A 20,036-nucleotide genomic window follows, 5' to 3' on the forward strand; every position below is an offset into this window, starting at 1 on the left:
GTCTGGGGTCTATATCTGCCAAATCTCTCTCTGTGACTCTGTACGAGCTCTTCCTCTTTCTTTTTCTGGCGACAGTCAAAACACATTCCCAGCGGGCAGTTACAAGCCTCCCAGACACCAGCCGCCTCTTCCGGTCCCCACCCCACAGGCAAGGCGATCCCAGCCCTCAGTATCATTTCCTTTTGAAACAGCATCTTCCAGAAGCAGGAAAATCCCAACGGCTGGGAAGACCAAGGTTCTGACCGAGGAGCTCACTGAGGCGCCTTTTCTGCCCTCCTAGATGGGGACGTGGCAACGCCGTGGGGGGCGAGCGGCCCAGCTCTGGATTCAAATCCAGACGTTGCCACATCCTGTATGGGTGACCTCCAGTGGTCACCTGGCCCACATGCCTTAGTTTCCCCCATCATAAAGATGGATAAGAATGCGTAACTTGCCAGGTTTGCTGAGATTAACAGAGGTATACGAGTTTTCTCAACGCTAGCCGGTACCCAGCAAGAGCATAATAAATGGCGGCCACCATTAGATTAAAAAGCAGACAACTCACCTGACCAGGCAAGGCATGAGGGGTTCGAAGTCGTCGGTGTTCATTTATTACATGATCTGGAGTGGCTGACACTGAGCACGTAAATTCAATTTGTATGATGGCAGCTAGTGTGGAGACAGGGAGAAAAGAAATAGCAAGAAAAGTCTACTGGGAGACAGACCTACATGGCAGCCCAAGGTCTTGGCCGCAGACACCCAAGGTGGGTGGCTGGCTGGGGGTCCTGCCTTCGCAGGGCAGAGCTGGGTGACACCCAGGGGTCATCCCTCAAGACCAAAGGGTTCGCCTACTTGTCCTCCCCATATCCCTACTTCCTCCATGGCACATGGACTCCCCTCCCCCAGTCTATTCTGCACCCAGAAGCCAGAGCAATTTTTTAAAGTATCGACTGAATCACTGACTCACCTCAAATTACAACCCTACGAGGCCTGCTCAACCTCCCACCTCCTTCCCTTGTTCACCACACTCCAGCCATACTGGCCTCTTTCCGGTTCCCACCCCAGGACCTTTGCACATGCGGTTTTGTCCTGGGATCTTTGCATGGCCTTCCCTGTTACCATGTCAAGGAGGCTTCCCAGTTGCCCCATCCCAAATACACCACACCTCTGCCCTCTGCATCCCGTGATGGCCTGCGTGGGCCACAAGGGGCAACGTAGTGTACTGATCGGGGCCTGGATTTTCCGGCCTCTGTCTCGTTCTGGCTCGCTGTGCCTCTGCTTCTTTATCTGCACCATGGGGCGAATGACAACCCCATCACACTGGCCTGTTCAAGGATCGTAAGGTACCCAGAAAGCCCGTGGCATATAGAAGCGCTGTGTGCATGTTGGCTACTATGAGTAACTACCTCCTCTATGAACGTGCCTGCCTGCTGATTCCTGATTTCAACTCACCAGCCAGGGAGCTCCATGAGAAGGCTCTTGCTGGTCCGGTCTCACGGTATCCCTGGTGGCTAACACCCTGCCTGGCCCAGTGCACGGCCCACAGTGACTACCTGCAGCAGGAAGGCATTCATGCCTAAGGTCCTCTTGCAGGATTCACATCTCTCCACAGAGGCCAGAGGACACATGGGTCTTGACGGAAAGTGAAGGGCCTTTCACAAACTAAATGCAACTCTCAAGGACCCAGCTGCACTCCCAGGCTTCGATCCCAGAGAAATGAAGGCTTGCATTCGCTCGAAGACCTGTGCGTGAGTGTTCACAGAAGCTGCGTTTGTAACAGCCCCAAACTGCAAGCAACCCAGATGCTCTTCAACAGGTGAATGCTTAAACTCACTGTGGTGCATCCACCTCGCAGTACGCTATTTGCCAAGAAAAGGAGCAAACTGTTGATCCACAAAACAACCTGGATGGGTCTTCAGAGAACTACCTGAGCAAAGAAAGGTTGCACACTGTATGGTTCCGTTTCTGTAACATTTTCAAAATCACAAAATCATAGAGATGAACAGATGACAGGTTGCCACCAGGGGTTAGAGAGGGAACAGGTGGGAGGCGAGTGTGGCTACCAAGGATGGAATTAGGGGGTCCTCGTGATGGAACTGTTTGGTGTCTGGACAGTGGCAGGCTCACACTTACCTACATGTGTGATAAAATTGCACAGAGCTAAACACATGCAGACACACGCACATGTGTATGCACACACACACACACACTCGCTCAAATGAGCACATGTCAGCTGGGGATGTGTGAGTGAGGTCGATGGATTGTACCAAATGTCGATCTGCGGGCTGTGATACTGTACCATAGCTCCGTAAGTCATTACCGCTGGGGGAAGCTGTGTGCTGCGCACACGAGCTCTCTCTAGATTATTTCTTGCAAATGCTGCAAACCCACAATTGTAACAAAACAAAAAAGTTTTCTTAAAAAAGGGAAAAGTACCAGGCAGGGGGGACCCTGTCCCTTGGGGCCCTAGCATCACCCTGGCAGAGGGCAAGGCTGGCAGCCCCAAGGGATCCCCAGGGCACAGCCCAGGCCTGGCCCTAGGAGGGTGCTTTGCTGCATTGGGGGGACTCGGGGGGGGGCAAGAGCCGAAACAGAAGCCGCCTCCCCTCTCCCGGCCTCCCTCCCGTCTCCCGCTCACAGCATCTGCCATCTGGCTGTTGCAGCCAGCCAAATGAAACCATCTCTCGGCTGTCATCTTTCAACTTGCAGGTCTGGCTCCCAGGTTTGAAGATTAAATTCTAAACATGCCATTTAAAATTTAGAAACGAAGAAAGAAGAATTTAAGTAACTTCTAAGCACCGGCTGCTAGTGGCTTCCCCCTAGCAAAGGGCCAAGATCCTCCAGCTTCTTTCCCAAGGGGAGGGAGAGCAGCTCCGGTCCCCCCCAACATTAAAATATCACTGCACCCCCCAGTACAGTCAAATGTCCCCCAAACAATGTCGCAGCGGGTCCCCGCCTCCCTGAGGTAAAGTGTCAAAGTATGGCCAGAGACGGTGACTACTGCCAGGGGCCCCTCAGGCCCAGAAGAGGCAGGAGCTGCAGGGACCCTCCAACCCGTGGGCATCTCTGAAGACACCGGAGTGTCCTCTCAAAGACCGCTCCCCTGTCTCCTCAGGAAACCTGGACTGAGCTGGAGCTGGTGTGCCAGGAACGCTGCTCCCCCCCCATCTGGGGCTGCGTCAGCAAACGTCCGGCCCCACGGGGCTCACGCTGCCTGGGGGGGCACCAAGGCTGGGCGAGCAAACGTGCCAACGAGCAGCAACCGCTCCCAGTGCTAGGAGAGAACACGAGAGGGTGGTGAGCGGAGCGCAAGGGAAGGACGGTCCCTTGGGCGGGGTGCCGCGATGACCTCCCTGAGACCTGACAGGTGAGGAGTGCCAGGGGAAGGAGACACCTGGCTGAACGAACGACCAGTGCAAATGCCCTGAGGTAGGAACGTGTGTCACATTCAAGGGCAAGACAGACAGATGGGCTGTGGCTGTGATGAGGAGTTAGCTGCTGGGGGCCTGGCAGATGTACATGAGACTCCCAGGCGGTGGCTGTGAGCAGACGCAGCACAAGAAATGTGTTTGAAGATGATTCGGGTACCGCCGTCCAGTATGATGTTCCCAACAAGGCCACACGTCAGAGCGGTGGTGGAAGCTCTGCGAACGTGGCCCACTGAGCCCCACGTCCCCCACATCCACCACACTGAATCAGCATCTTTCAGGGGTGGGTCCCCGACCTTCAGGATTCCGTAATTCTTACAAGCACCCTGCTTTTGATCAACCAATCTTGGCCGGGCTTTCCCTCCTTAGGCGGATGAGCCGCTTGTTCAAGTAAACTCTTAGCTGAAGTCCTGGATGCAAAAGCAACCACTGGAGCCTAATATTTAACTGAGTATGGTGTCAGAGAGAGGAAGAGGGTGGACGCCTGGCACCTTGAGTGGTTTAGAGACCCCCGAAGCAGTCTCTGGGGGAGGCAGCAGCTTGGAAACCCCCAACGCGGGTCACATGCAAAAAGACGATCCAGAGAGGAGAAAGAGCTACCCTGGCAAAGCCAGGGGCAGGTGCCAGCCTCCTGGTCTCCTGAGCGTGGGCCAGCCTCGCTGGTGAATCTGCGCAGGGTCAGCTGGAGGCACCCCCCCCCAAGGGTGAGCGCCAGGGGCCTGCCCGTCTTCACAGGGGGTTCTAGCAAGCAGTGTGGAGCCTGGCTCGTGCCCCCCTTACGCCCCAGGAACCTGGTCAGATGAGTGGATGGAGGGACTTGTGCCCATCAGACACACCGGCGGGGAGAGTTTCAGCCCCTGCCGCTTTGCTGGGCTCCGCAAAGAGCTTTCGGTGCATTCTATCACCCAAGGCTCCCAACCAACCACAGTGGGGAGTCCTGTCACCACTTGGATCTGACAGACGAAGAGACAGACACCAGGCCTGCCCACACTCGCTCGGCAACCTCAAGGGCAGGTCCTGAGACATCTGTGCTTGTCCCAACTGGGAGAGGGATGCTACCGGCATCTAGCAGGTCGAGGGGCCAGGGATGCTGCCAAACATCCACGGTGCCCAGGACACCCTACAGGACAGAATGATCCTGCCCAAATGTCAACAGTGCTGAGACTAAGTAGGGCAACAGGGGATCCCGAAAGCACAGTACCCAGTGCACAAGACCCGCTCGACAAGCACCGTCAGTTACCAAGAGATTCCGAATTCAGCCCCAGTCTAGACAGCAGCAACGATTTCAATCACACGTGACTGGTTTGGAGAACGATAAACCGACCCAGTCTAAAAACTGGATCTGAAAGCACAGAATTTGGGGAAAGGCACTGACTGGACCTTTCCGAGGGCTGGAGCTGCCGCAGCGAGCCCGATCACTAAAGCGGCACCTGAGCCAGGCACACAGTAGGTGCTTCATGAATGCTTATGAAAAGAGTACGAGTGAGCAAGGAGGAACAGCAGTGCCCCCACCCCCGGAGGAAGGAGAAGAAAACTAACCATCTGTGGGGTTCCGTTCAGTGAGAAAGGAGGGGGGAAGGGTTTCCGAAATGGGAGGGTCCACCTGTAGGAAAAGCCCCAGCTGCTGCCTTCGGTGCAGAGGGCCATCACTATCCGGGAGCCCATTCACCCAAATACACAGGAGGCTGCAAACTCAGGGGCCTCCAAGGGACCAAGTGCCCTCAGTCTCTGGGGAGAGCTGCAGTGGTCCCCGATGAGCCCCCGAATGGCAATGGCTCTGACTGTGGGGCAATCTTCACTGCCGGATCCCCCATGCCCTCCAAACCAGCGACCTGCCCCAGACCCCGAGGGACCCCTGCCCCCCCCGCCCCCGCCTGGGCCTCCTTCGTGCCAGGCAATAAAGGGTTGTGTGCAAACCGCCCTGAGCCCCCAGACCCCATTTGTACAATCTGCAGGTGGCAATGAGAGAGAAGCGATCGAAGGTTTTCCTGTCCTGAGTGACGATGACAAGGGTGATCCCAGTAACGAGAAGCGAAAGGACCCTCCCAGACCTTTCACTTTCTTTTTTTTAAGGAGTTTTATTCTCAGATAACTGCAGATTTATGTAAGTTGTAAGAAACTGAATAGGAAGATCTCCAAACACCCTGTACCCAGTTCCCCAATGGTTGCATCTTGCATAACTATCATCTGTGCCTGTCCCAGAAACTTCCACACTGTTTAATCAACCGTTGTTTTATAGACCAGGGGACTGAAGTCTGGGCACCACCTCCTCCAAGTACCACAGCCAGACGAGCTGCGCCCCCCTCAACTCCCCGCTCCGAGATCCTCCACCCCAGAGCTTCCCACTGTTTGCATCCCACCCCTCAAGTCCTAGGTACATGTCAGCCCCCGAGAGCCTCTGGAACCACATCCCCCTGCGTTGCATCCACCAACCCCCCAGGCATGCTGACGGGCCCCCATTTCTCCTCCTCCCTGGCACCACCAGCATCTGAAACCACGTCTTCTGCCCTCTCCCCACTAGAGCCCAAGCTCCATGAGGGCAGGCATCTTCGCCCGCCCCCAGCTTCTCCAGTCACAAAGGAGCTCCACTATCTGATGGATGAACGGGTAACGGCCTCTTCCCCACACCTGGGCCTGCCCTGTGTCCCAATATAACCCGCACATTCCTGTTTACACAGCGACCTTTAGCTGCAGGTTACAACAGCTGTGCTCAGGGATGAAGGCTCGAGCAGAATCTGGATAGTCCGAGTCATTTCTGGACCCTGCCCCATGGCAGGGGACCACCTCTGCCGTCAATTCACCGCATGGCTTCGGGGAAGCTGCAACTCTCTGAGCCTCAGTGTTCTCATCCATAAAATGGGGGGGGGGAATGACCCCCGAATTCCCTTGCAAAAACCAAAGCAAAAGCTCCCCACCAACTACGGAAGGTCCCAGGTCCTAGGTCTTCCCAGAGGTTGGATGAACCATCCACTTGCCTGGGGGGGGGGGGTCCCTCCAAGTCCAGCCACCAGCTGCCCCCCTGACAAATGATGGGAAACAGAGCCCCTCAGCCAACAGCCCCCACACTCAGAAGACAAGAGGACCCACTGATGAGGTGAAGTTCTGACTGGCTAGGACCCCCCTACTCCTCCCTTTTTAAAATTAAAACAAAAACAAAACCCACAAATCCCTGCAAGGGCACCTACTATCCATGGAGAGCAGCCCATGGTCCCAGTCCCAGTTGCCAGCAGAAACGAGCTCATCCCGGAGGAAACAAAGTTCAACTGACAAGCTATAAATATTTCTGCTAAATGCTGCCGGGAGTAGGGCTTTCTGCATGAGCGGGCCCCACTGAAAAGGAAGGCGGCTCACCAGATTTGTTTCGAATTATGAAAATAGATGTTGTCTCCCCGCCACATCTGTTTTGCCTGACAAATGAGCAGCAATTCGCCTCCTAAATAAGGCAGCACACCAAGGCCGCCTTGAAACCCCGGCCTCTCCAACTCTTCTGAGAAGGGAAGAATAAGGCCAGGCCTCCCAGATTTGAGCTCTGAAAAGTAGACTTTAAAATCTCATCTCTCAAGCTGCGGGCTCCTGGGGCATCCGGGCCACGCACCTGCTTTAGCGGGGCTTTTGCAAGGCTCACGTCTCCCTGCACACGCTGAAGCTGCTCTTATTAACGGGATCTTCTGCTGTTCTTTTAAAAAAGACTGGGAGACATGATAAGTTATTTAAAAACGCAAAAAACAAACAAACAAACAAACAAAAAAACCCCCAAAACTCAAGCCAAGAGCACATTCCTAATGTGCTGAGAAAGGACAGTTTTTGGAAGGGACTATCAGTGCTGGTACCACTCATCTCTCTATGCCATGCTGGCTTGGTGACTGGGTTAATATAATCATTTTCCTTTAATTACTCCAAGACAGACCCAATTCCAGCGCAGACGCGTCTGCCAGCCCGCGGATGGGATCCTGAAGAGCCCATCCTTCTTAAGGCCCTTTCTCGGCGGGGGCACCTCGGGGAGGGAGTGGGGCCAGCGCAGTGTGTCCGCACCCATGACAAACTTGGTGATGCTGTTTTGGTCTCTCTCTTAAAGAAAGGCCCCCTTTTCTTCAATTTGGCATTTTCTCCTTAAAGGTGGACATCATGTGGTACTGGGGAAACGGAAGAAAACCTCAGTGACAGCGTAACTCAAAACATGACGCACTCAGCCACCCGACCTCTGCCTTCCAGGGGGAAAGGCATTTCAGGTTTTCAGGCAAAAGCGATGAAGAGCCCCACAGCTCACGGTCTCTCGCCGCAGCTCATTGTTTAGCTGCCCAAACAAAGCCAGTAGTAGGAACAGACCCATGCGGGCATGATGGGAATAATTGGTGTAAGGCACCGCTCCCGCCTGTGGGTTCTGTTTGGGGAGGGGATAGAAAAGAAATAAAATGATCGGGCCAAGAAGCCCAGCGTGTGGAGACGTATTTTCCCCGTGTCCTCTCTCCTGCAGATGAAATGCCTAATCCCCACCCCCCACCACCCCCCAAGGAAGCAGACTGATACCCTGGATTTGCTTGGCCTGGCAGAAATGAGATGCAGTTCCGGGATCCCAGGAGACATCTGGCTGGGCTGCCCACCCCCAACGCTCTCCCCACCTTTTGTGCCCCCTACCATGTAAAACCCCGAGGCAGATTGATGACTGCTGGGTGGAGGGTGGAAATTTATGGCTTGGCAGCCGGGTCAACAGCAATGACAATAGTTTGCAGGGGGCTGCGGGGGGGTCTGCTGGCGGGGTGGGGGGGGGAGGGCACGACGTCTCTCTGCCTCTCCATCCTGCAGCCCCTACTTCAGAAGGGAGCTCCTGTGTCTGCCCCCTCCCAGTGGCCCTAGGATATAACCGGACTATAACTCAACTTGATTTCCTAAATCCACTGGCTTTGTGGCTGCCTCCAGGGTGGGGGGAGTGGAGAAGCCTCCCCCACACATCACAGAGTCGGGAGAAAGCCCAAAGTGGCCCACTTTCCCGGTGGCAGGCAGGACGATGCCATTTGCAGGTTCGGTTCCTGCAGGGATGGCAATGGGTGGCTGGGGGGTGGGGGTGGCAGGGCGTGCGCCCCCATTGCCTGCCCCCTTTCCACCCCACAACAATCACCTAGTCGCTATGGCAATGAGGTTAATTAACGCATTTGTTTGCTATAACTACAACGTTGGACCCACTCAAGGTGCCCTGATATTTCCATCCTTCAAAAGCCAACCTCTGGTGTTTTATTTTGCCCATGGGTGCCACCCCCCCAAAAAAGAAAAAAAATGCATAAGTGGTAAGAAGCGGAAAAAGTTGCGGGAAGGGGTGCAGGGGGCTTCTGCCCACCCGCATAGGGGATGTCGCTTGGAATGTCACTTTCTCTCTTTTTGTTGGTGACGGTATAAAATTAGCACAGTCAAGGAAATGTGTTATAAACACAAAGACACTGCCGGGAGGCAAAGTGCCTTCATTTCAGGCAGGGAAGAGAATCGCCCCAGAGAGAGAACAGTTTGGGGAAGGGGGCGGGCGGTCAAATGGCTAGAGGAGGTGGCGGCTGCAACCTTCCCACTTAGTGTCCCGTAACCAGAGGGAAAAGCCATTTCCCTGCGAACGTCCATCTGCAGGGCGTCTAGACATAAAGAGGACAATTAAAGAAAATAAAAAAAAAAAGCTGCATGCTGCGGTCACCCACCATCTCCTCCTGGCTGGGGCACCGGCTGAACCCGCGCGAACTGCCCAAACAGGCGAAAAAATGATATAAAACAAGAAAAGCCAGTGTGGGCTAGGGAGAGGCTGGGGCAGTCTGGGCCGAAAACAGTTTATGAGCAAGTGTTTTGAAATTCTGCTTTAAATAAGCCGGTAAATGAATTCAACCTTGTCAGATCTCTCTCCCTCACGCAGACCAAATATCCTGCTGGCGTGCTGTCTAGACACAGATAACAAAGGACTTTTTACAGCGCCCAGAGACGCGCTGACAAAGTAGCCAGTTAAAGATGCAGTGCTGCCTTCTCCGTCTAAAACGATTTGTCAGATGGACTTAAATGAAAATGCTAAGTTATCGGTCTGGTTTGGGGTCTGCCGGTGGACGGGGCCGGGTGGGGGGAACGTATGGGGGCTGGCTGCTCTGGAGAAGCAGAGATCGAGTCCTCTCTGACTGGGCTGCACTCCAGGCTGCTCCGGGGCTGTACGTGGCCGGCCGGCAAATCATTCTCGCTCTTGTTCGAAGGAGCCGACCGCTAGCATGTTCCCGACACCTAGTGTGGGCGTTTCCTCTCCGGTGCTGTTCACTTCAAACGGGTGGCAAAAGGGTTAAATGAAAATGCATGAGTGGGGGCCAGAACTCGTGTCCTCCTGCCTCTGGGGGCCCCCAGAATATACAGGAGAGCAGGAATTTGGTGTCACCTCCAACTTTGGGTTTTGCGGGAGGCTCTTGCCCCTGCTTTTACAAAGGCTGCTGCAAAATGGGGCCATGCTCCTCCCTTCCCAGGAAAGGACAAGGTCAGGGGTGGGCTGGCCTCGGGGTGCACTGCTGGGGCGCACTCACTCATAGGGTTATATGACCCTAACATATCTGAAACCAGGGGCTGTGTCTCTCCCCAGCCAGGCCAGGTCAAAGGGAGGAGGAACCGCACCCCAGACCCGGTGGTGGGCCAAGCACAGGGCGTGTGCAGACCCCTTGGCCAGCCTACCACCTGGGGCGGCCCGATGGGGCTGGGTCCCCTAGATGTGGGTCTCTGGTCTCTTCTGTTCAGGATCGCCAGCTTCTGGAGCAAAGCTCGATGCCCACCAGGTACCCACCAGGGTTCTTTCTGCCAACCTTCGCCACCTTCGCTGCCTTCCCTGCCGGGGCGCCGGCCAAGGGCCACTTCCTCTATATGTCTGTCCCTGCCGGAGGCAGCTGCTATTCTGAGACTCGCCTGCCCTCCCTTCCTGTGTCCCTCCCTCCCACCCTCGAATGTGGTGGAGTCCAGACACTGGAGCCAGACACAGACCAAACTCCAGCTGTGGCCCTGGCAGGCTGTGGGGCCCGGGCCTCAGTTTTTCCAACCGTGAAACAAGGTCCTGGCCACCCACCAGCCCTGAAGGGCTGTCGTGAGCATTTAGTGCCCTCCTGCGACTTGCCGCTGACCCAGGTCCTGCGGGCCTCTGCGCCTGGGAGGCGGGAAGTGGGGACCGCCTCGCTCCGAGGGAAGAAGAGCCCACAACACTCCGAGCGGAGCTCAGCGCTGGGCACACGGCAAACACTCCCAACAAATTCCTGTTAGGACGAGAATTCCTACCCAGAAAAGCCGTCTACACCAGCCCACTGGGACCTCCCCAGGCGGTTACAGCGACCAAAAACTGCTCACATAGAGGGTATTACAGGCTATGTGCTCCCCCTTCCACACGCTCATTTTTAATAAAAAACTGATGTTAATCTCCGCTCCTCCCACGGGGAACGGCCCACGGCTCCCCATCTCTGGGCAGAACCTCTGGTTTCACCCGGACACGCGGAGTGAGGTGCTGGAAGACGTCCGAGCCGCTGGGGATCGGACTCGGGGAGTCAGAGCAGTGTTCTCGTCGGCCAAGAGGGTTCAGGCGGAGCATCGGGAGACGGAGGTCCTCACGGTCCCTGAGTCCCGGCAGGGCCGAGACTCACCTGGGTGACCCGGTCAGGACTAGAAAGAACCCAGTTCCTTCCCGCACGTGTGACTCCTCCCCTCCCCGTGCTGTCACTCTCACCTGTAACCAGGGCAGACAGGAACCAGTGACGCCATGCCCCCAGAGCCCAGCCATCCCAATGTCGGCCAAGCCAGCACAAGACACGTTTTTGCCGACTCTTCCCCCAACGTAGTCATGGAGAGTCCCTGGCCTGAATGGGAATGAGACAAGTCCTGCAGGGCCAGATCAGGGCCGTCGGGATAGCACAGGAGGGGTTGGGCACCGAGGGTCACCGCAAACAGCCACCAGAGTGTCCAGCACCTCTCAGCACCTTTGCTCCCACGGAGCCCCTACGCTGCCTGCCCTTCTCAACCCTTATGCTTTCCCCAAACTCCTCTCAAACCCACAGGGGCTCACGAACGGCTCCTGAGAGCAGCTCTCCTGCTTCTCCTTCCCCACGGCTGCCCCAATAGGTACCGTGGCCTGAGTGGGTGATGAGCGCCACATGCCACCCCAATTCTGAGGGCTTCTCCCCACCAGCACAGAGCTGGGAGGGGCCTTCTGGTGGGAACAGGCCATTCAAAGAGGCAAGTGATGGGCTCCACCACACGAGCCCTGTCCTGGGCATGCGCCCCCACCCCAGCCACAGGCTTCCCCGGCTGCCCCCGCCGTCAGCCCACCCTCAGTGGCCTCTGCCATGCTCTCTACGAGCTCGGAATTCACCAGGAGATGGGGCGCCTGCATGTCCCCCCATCCCAAGAGTGAACAATATCACAATCAACATCAAGAGTGATGGCACTCAACTCTGTACCAGGCAGAGAACGTGGATTGTCTCACGAAATCCCCACACTGGTTCGCCCTGTGAGGAATGCCTGCGGTCACCTGTGGCCCCATTTTGCAGATAAGACTGTGAGGTCACAGACCTTGCCAGTCAAGAATGGGTCTCAAAGCAGAGTATCCAACTGGAGATTCTGTGTCTCTGCTTGGCCAGCAGCAGCTCCCAGCGTCGCCCCGAGCTTCCGACGAGATGGCTTCGAGGGTCACAGCTCAGGGATGTTTCTGTCTGCCCTGCCCTTTATGAAGCACCCAGACCTCCCCGAAGTGGGTGGAGGCCGGGGGACGTGGCTCAGCGTCATCTCTTCCCACAGTTTCTTGGGCTCAGGCCTGGCTGAGCACGGCCTCTGGCCCTTGGGTTTCCACTGGCTGCCTGGCGCAGACCCGACTGGCACAGGCTGTGGGGTTTTATTTAGACAATGTCCGCTAAGCAGCTCTGGGCGCGCAGGCCTGAGGGGGCGCCAACCTGATTGGGTTTCACAGGGCGTTTGTCGGGAGCTGCCTGCATCGTTACAAATCGGTGCGTGCTCGGCTGGTAGGGCTGGTCACTCGACGGGCAGGCGGGGACAGCGGGTCGCCTCCTTTGAAACTCACTCCCACCCCCTTCTTCGTTCAGGGAAGACTCCTTCCAGCCTCAGCCCAAACCCCTCTCTGGGGCCGCTCCCCACCCGCCTGACCCTGCAGAACAAAAGGGAGCGTGAGTGTCTAGACGACCAGTCTGAACGTGAGAAGGGGGCATTGTATGACCAGGACGGAGGCCTGGCCTCCCAGGCGGAAAGGTCGGGGCGCGGGGGCGAGGAGGGGGGGCTCTAGCCGGGCCCGCCTCTCTGGTCCCACGCGCTGCCTGTCCCTCCTGGAAAAGCGAGGTGGCCAGAACTCTGCCCCAGGAATCCGGACTGGGTCGCTGCCAAGGCTGGACGCGCTGTCTCCACATGAAAAATGGGGAATCCCTCGGCTCATCACTGAAGGAACAAATCCATGGGAAGCCCTCAGAACAGTGCTTGAAACCGGGCGGCGGCCATAAATACAAGCCGTTTACCAGGATGGCCAGTTTAGAAACTTCATGTGTATTCTGGGCTGTGGTGACGAGGGACCCTAGGGTCTTCCTGAGTCTGGAAGGCCTTGCTCCAAGGGGGGGAGGGGACCCTTTCCTGGACACTTAGGCCACACAGCTGCTGGCCTGTGTGACCCCAGTCCCCTATTCACCCTCTCTGGGTCTCAGGGCCCCCCCCCGGCCCCATCTGTATAATATAAAGCGAGGCTCGAATCCGATCTGTGGTTTTTCAGGATTGTCTTACGAGCAGAAGCCTTTGGTTTTGAATGAAGGTCTGACTTGGGAGTCTGAGGGATCTGACAGACCCAAAGAGCACTGCTGGTGCTGACATGCAGCCGGGGGGCGTGACGCTGGGCACTCACAGTGGCTGAGGTTTACCAGGCCCTTACTATGTGCCGGTGCTGGCTGACCCTCTCCTAACCCCCAAGCGCTCCTCCCCTTGCCTCTGGGACAGAAACTGTGGGCATCAGCCCATTTGACAGACAAGGAGCTCGAGGCTCTGAGTGGCAGAAGCACAGGCTCAATTTCTGGGCCGCCTGGGCTGTGCCAGAGGAGGGGCAGGAGGTCCCCCCGTCCTTCCCGCTCCCTAAATTGCTGGGGTGGGGGAGGCCTGCACCCATCGCCCCAGCCATTGCTACCAGCTCTTTATCAGCCTTCATTGCAAATGCCCAGAGACAGGCCTGCAGAGTACTTTCAGGAGAATAAGCCCGTCTCCACGTGATGGGATTACAGGCATCTTGACTTGTGTCTTGGTCATTTATCAAATTCTTGGAATTTTTGTTAAATAAAGAGCACCTATCACCTTTTCCCATCAGAAGAACTGGGCTGTATTCACGGCCACACAAAAGGAGACGTGCTCATTCTCGCTGGCACGGTGGTGCGCCTTGCTCGGGCGTCCTCGGGGATCCTGGGTGGAGTAACATGGCAGGAGCCAGAGAAGCAGGCAGGAGAGTTAGGCCCGTGATCCCCTACTTGGAATCTGTCCTGGGAAGCACCCAGAGAGGGAACCAAAGTCTCAAGGATGCCCCCACCCACCAGAACTCGCAGTATCTGCTCCTGCCCCAGCTGACTGAGATCTAGGACCCACGTTCCTGAATCTGTATCTCCTCGAAGAAAATTGCAAAAATGTAGGTTCCTGGCCCACCCCGTGTTTCTGGATCAGCACCCCAGCAGCAAAGTCGGGAAACCTCCCCTTTTCGGTTCCATATGTAAGGGAACCACTGCACCCGATAAATTAGGATGCATCCACAGCAGGCGACCCCGGGCCCCCCCCGCCCCGCCCCCGCCGCTGCTCCCCCCACCAATTTACAGGGTTGATGGAAAAGCAGAATCAAGAGAGAAAAACGGTCCCACTGCCCTGGGCCCCCGCTGTCCCTCGATGTGTCCTGCAAGACTTCCCACAAGCTGTGCTGTGCAATCATCGGTCTTCTTGCTGATTTTCTGTCAGCCATACTCGAGTTTGTCTTCTTTCGTGGCTGCATACTTCCAGAACATTCGGCCCAACACACAGTAGGTGCTCAATAAATGTGTTCAATGAATGTGCATGAATGAAGGAGTAAAATATTGAGGGAAATTACCCACCAGAAAGGTTCCTTCACGAGCACAAAATTACAGATGACACACCCCGCCCCGACCCCTGGCACCCCCCCCCATTAGTATGCACCCTTCTCTCGCTCTTCTTCCTCATTAGCACATCCACGGAGGTGCCTTCGGCAGGGGGCTGGGCTGGGGTCCCCGAGCAGGGTCTGAAAGGGGAGGGGCCGTGATGCAGGGCTGAGTCACAAAGGGTCTCTGGGCAGGTTGTGGCAAGGGTGAAGAAGCTGCCCGCGGGACGACGACTTAATAACAGAACACGCTACAATTCTGGAGCATTTACAAGGCACGGAGCACTGAGCTAAGCACATATTCCCCATTTGATCCCCACTATGATCCTATGAAGTGACTGACTCCTAGGATCCCCATTTTACAGATGAGGAAACAGGCTCCGAGCAGGGCAGCAACCCCAGGGACACTCCCCTAGTGGTGCGGGTCCAGGCTGTCTGGCTCCACTGCGGCCCCCGCCGCCTGCCCCTCCTTGTGTCTGGGTCCTCAGTGCCCACTCACTCCAGACACACTGGGTCTGGCTTTTTCGAGGACCTCACCAGGCTGCAGGCATCGGGGTGTACCTGTGACATCGTGGGGTGCAGGGGTAGATAATGGGGCTCTCAGGGCCAGAGGCAGGAAACCACAAATGGCCAGGAAAGAGGGGCGGAGCCCCCAACCTCAGCGTCCCTGGCGCCCAGTGTCCCCGAGCCTGGTCCTCCAGAAGACCCCTCCCCTGCTCAGAGGAGCCTGTACCTGGCCTACAGCCAGTGGAGGACGGGCACCGCCAAGGCTACTCTTGGTCCCAGGACGAACTCCTTGAGGGCCGAGGCTGCCAGATGGAGGAGAGGGAGAGTGGCCTCTCCCATGCCGGCTGGAGCTGCTGGCCTGGCACCCACCAGCAGGGCGGCATATAGCAGCCAGAGTCAACCTGGAGTTCCAGGCCTCACCCGGACACTCTTCAAGGTGGAGAGGAAAGGCAGAACTCTAGGAGCCCTGAGCTACCATCTCTTCCAGCGACTGGCAAGGCTGTTCAGATCCGTAAGGGGCCATGACGATCCCTTGGCGGAGCCCGCAGCCCACATTCAGCTAAATTTGTGGGCTTGGGACCCAGGCTGCTGCGGTTCGGGTCCTGGCTCTGCCACTCACCAGTCATGGGACCTAAGGCAAGCGCCCTCTAAACCTCAGTGTGTCCATCTGTGCAATGGGTCTAATGACAGGAACTGTTGCCAGGGGGCTGGGAGGATTCCATAGCACAGGGACAGTGCTGGGCAATGTGCTTACGGGCACAGAGGGGCTGCTCAGGACTTGTTTTACTCTTAGGACTATTTTCCTGGCTTTTATACTTCCAGTCCTTGCTGGGGAAGTGGTCAAATCGGACCGGGACCAACCTTAGGCAGAATGAGGGCACAAAGAGACAGCACAAAGCCCAGACAGGCCCCGAAGCAATAGAAGCACACCGTCCGCACTCAGCCTGTGAGCAGGCCAGGGGCCTCCGCCTCTGCATTCCCACCCGTGCGGCCAGGACCTTCCACATTCCAGCCAAGCTGCAATGCCTCTGTGGGCTGCAATAAAAATTCCTAGACAGGTAGTCAGGTAGGAGGCCGGCCCTGGGATGAGCAGCAAGAGGGCAAGGGGGCAAGTGCCCTGCCGGTGAGGCCGGGTCGGGGGGGGTGGTGAGGGATAGCCTCCTTGTCTTTTCCTCTTGGTCCCCAGGACCGGACCCAGACCCAGGATCTGAGGACTGGGCTCCAGGTGCAGGAAAGTCTGAGTCGGGAGCTCCCTGGGGAGGAGCCTGCCTCCCCCAAGCAGACCAGTCCCCTGGAGGGACTCTGCTCCCTGTGAGGAGGTTCAACTGTGGTGTCATTGTGGGGGGTCTTCAAACAACTCCCTCCACCACCTGTCACACGCCAACTGTTTTGAAAATAGTCGAAATAAAGCATAAGGTCTGCCAAACCCCAAGCCAGACAGGCGGCAGAACTTCTCCCCAAAGCCTCTGCCATCAGAGCCTTTCCCAGCAAGGACCCGGTGACAGCAGGAGTGATGCAGTGTGGACGGCCCACGCACCCCTGCGAGGCCCACAGCCGGGGCACACCTAGGCCCTTTGCTTCACTTGCGTCCCCCTATGTCCCCCTACCCCAGAGCCAAAACCGCGCGTTAGGAGACTATGTGGTAAATCACAGATCAATTCTGCAAAGCATCAAACCATCTCAGGCGCCGTAGGGCAATTAAATTAGGGAGGCTTTTTTTTCCATTACCAAAAAAGAACTTCAAGATCTAGGTTAGAACACACACAGAGACCCAGACGACACACAGCTGTGACATGCACTTCCCTGCAAACCGCGTGGGGCGTGTCAAGAGTCCAAAGGGGCCGAGGCTTGGCTTTCCCATCGCTGGCACCATCCCAAGAACAAGCCTGGAGCCCCATCACCTGCCGGATGCTGCTCCCAGCTCTGTGTCTGGAGGAAGGATATGGGAGCCCCTCTTCACCCCTAACTTCCTGCCCCTGAACTTGCCCCTGGGGTTCCCTTCCCTCAGAAGACCCCATAACCCTGTGACCTTGCTCTCATTAGAATTGTGCTGACCCCGACCTTCAAATGGCCAGGTGACCTTAGAAGACCAAAGAGCAAGGTGCCACCATTCTGCAGGAGGTGCCATCAGTCTGCGGTTGCTACTGGGGACCCCCGAGGAGTCTTTGGCAGGTGCCTCTGAGAACATAACTCCCAACCAGGCTTCCCGATTTTCGCCATTTCCAAGTACCCCATTAAAGGAGTTAAAATTCCTAAATAACTTCAAAATTTAAATCCTATTCCATCAACTCACTTTTACTACCTACTCTTCTCTTCAACAATAACCCACAGGAAATCGAGGACGTGTTTGTTCCATTTGTCCTAACGTGCTTTTAACATACATCAGCCTAGGTACTGATCTGCGAAATTTCAAATGCCCATCCGCACGCCATCGAACGTGTTCTCACAGGCTACGGGTTTGCTGTGGGCCTGTCTGTTTCTCCCCACTTACAAGGTGAGACAGTTAGGGCACAGATGGCTTCAATGGAATCCAGAGGCAGCTCAATTAACCGTGGGCAAGCGTGCCCTTGGGCACGTGACTTCTGTCCTCCACACCTCAGTGTGCCCATCTGAAAAACAGGTCTGGGGACAGCAGCTCCGCAGGGCCCCCATGTGACCTGGCGGCTGGCCTATGACAGGCATCAGTGACAGCAGGAGTGAACTGGGTTACAGTCCAAGAGAGTCCGAACGCTCAGCGACACCCCCATCTGACAGACGAAGCGACGACCGGAGGCACAAGGACCACGACAGCCATGCCACCACGATTCTGAAGCCATTCTGCGGTTTCTATTCCTTCTGCAGAGAAGGCTAGCCGGGGACCCCGGTGTGCCAGCCCCACGCTCCCCCAGGGAGGCCTGCTCCAAGCCCTGACCCACAGCTCCACTCGGAGGCCCAAGCCATCTGTCAGCCGGCAGGAACGCGGCCTCCCTGCTACCGCCTGAGTAACCGCCTCCCCCAGACATGATTCATACCTGTCTGGGGTCACCCACATCCTCATTCCCTGCAAAGGAATGCACGCCAGGTGAGGCCAGCAGGCGGGCTGGCATCGGTGGCTGGTGGGGCCGTGCCAGGCGGAGGCAGAGGTGTAGCCTGTTGGTCTTCAAGGACTCCGCGGCCACCCTGAGTCCCCCCGGGCGGGGCTGGACAGACAGACGTACCGGCCGCGCGTCCCTGTGGACGAGGCCCAGATTCGGGTTACAAAAGCGTTTCCCCATGGAGGCAGCTGACATTCCACCCGTGGACAGTGACTTCTCTGGGTCCAGCATGACCCTCGACAGTCCCCTTGCCCTGGTGAGCGGTGCCACCCCGAGCCTCCTCCACGCTCGGGAATACTCTACTCACAAGTAAAAAGGCATCACCTCGGATCCACATTACGCGACGGATCTCAAAGTGGGGAGACTGAGCGAGAAAAGCCAAACAGGAGGGAGCATCCAGCATGATTTCATGTATGCCGAGTTCTCCACTGGGGAGGACTGGACGGCAGTGCCTGCTCCGAGGGGTGGGCACAGACCGGAAAGGGGCAAGGGGACCCCGTCCAGGGATGGAAGGTTCTACATTTCGGTCTGGACAGGTGTCCCATACACGCTTGCCAAAACTCACTACGGCAGATGCTACGTCTGTGCACTTTGTGTCTGTAAATGACACCTCAATAAACACATCGGAGCGGGGAAACACGGGTTCCAAGGGAAGGTTAACAGCTTAAGGGAAAAGAAGGGACAGCGGGTGACATCTGATGGGCTCTTCCTTCTCGCAAAGCCCTAGGTTTGATGATGCCCATTTGACAGAGAAGAAAATCGACAAGAGGAGATGGCAGAGCAGAGAGACGAGCATCAGAGACAAGAAAACCTCCTGTCCAGAAAGAACATTCTGCCTTCAACCGGCGGGGGGCTGCCGGTGCCATCTCTACTTGTCTTCTCCCCCTCTGCCCCTTGTGCCAAGAAACTCTTTTCCCAAAAAAGTAAGGTGCCACCTCCAGTGAAGCAGAAAGCCTCGCACAGGTCGCCAAAACCCCAGAAGGCAAAGGTTGCGGGCAATTCAGTGGCAGCCCAGGTGGGGACCGTGTCTGGCCAGCCACAGGGAGCAGAGAAAGAAGCCAGGATGCCGAGTGCCCACCCTGATCATGGCGCTCACCAAACCCCAGGCAATCCCCTCAAGTCCGAGGCTGGCCAGAGGCCTCAGGGGGCACTCAGCCATTCCAAGCACCTGGTCCGGAACACAGCACACAGGTGAGCCGCGTGCTGGGAGGCAAGGCCAGGCTGCCTCCAGGAGGGACGCCCGTTGAGTGGGAGCACCGTCCCGGCACACTCAGAGTCCCCGTTGGTGCGAGGTGTCCTGGGATGACAACAGTATCAGAATCAGGCTTCCATTACTAAGAGAAGGGCTTTGGGTTGAAAACGGGCCTGGTTTTCTCGTCTCCCTCCCTGGACCTCGGCTTAGCTGCGGCCACATCCCAATCACCCGGAGGGTTCAACATCCCGGCTGCCTACCCTGTCCCCAGTTAACTGGCCTGGGGTGCACCTGCGCATCGGGCTTGTGAGCCCCCAGGCGGCCTTCCTGTGCAGCCAACACCGGGAACAGCTGAGTGCAGAGGGGGCTGGAGGAATGCCTTTCAGCCGTGAGGTTCCCTAAGCTCTCCCCACCCACTCTCAGGAGCCCAGACCCGCCCAGCACCCCGCAGACCCCTCTCTCCCTTCAGCTGCAGCTCAGTGCCAATGCCAGACAAATCCCTGCTCTCTCAGGCTTGAGCCCTAGGCATCACCGCCAGGTGACCCTGCCAAGAAGGGGTGTGGAGAGGACTAAAAAAGGCGGCTGGAGAAGCCAGAGAGACCACACCCTTGCAGCGGGGGACGGGCAGCTCTGAGGTTTAGGGGATGGCGGGCAAAAGTACAGGCTTCGGAGCTCCGAAGCCCAAGTTCAAATCCTGCTCTGCTCCTTGTGAACTCCCACACCGTGGCATGTGACCT

At 56.8% G+C, this 20,036-nt stretch overlaps 1 protein-coding gene across 4 annotated transcripts in view; it reads right to left on the reverse strand.

Moving 5' to 3' along the window:
- PMEPA1 (prostate transmembrane protein, androgen induced 1) overlaps positions 1-20,036 on the reverse strand; it is a 51,020-nt gene that overhangs the window by 18,835 nt on the left and 12,149 nt on the right. Inside the window, exon 1 of one of the 4 annotated variants that reach the window (XM_027622465.2) lies at positions 545-1,655. The exons of the other annotated variants lie outside the window; for them this stretch is intronic. The gene's annotated coding sequence lies outside the window, so the exon portion shown is untranslated. Of the gene's footprint in view, positions 1-544; positions 1,656-20,036 lie in introns of those variants that run through there. 4 annotated transcript variants of the gene reach the window in all.

This window comes from Zalophus californianus, chromosome 8, assembly GCF_009762305.2.
Source record: "Zalophus californianus isolate mZalCal1 chromosome 8, mZalCal1.pri.v2, whole genome shotgun sequence".
Lineage (NCBI taxonomy): Eukaryota > Metazoa > Chordata > Mammalia > Carnivora > Otariidae > Zalophus > Zalophus californianus.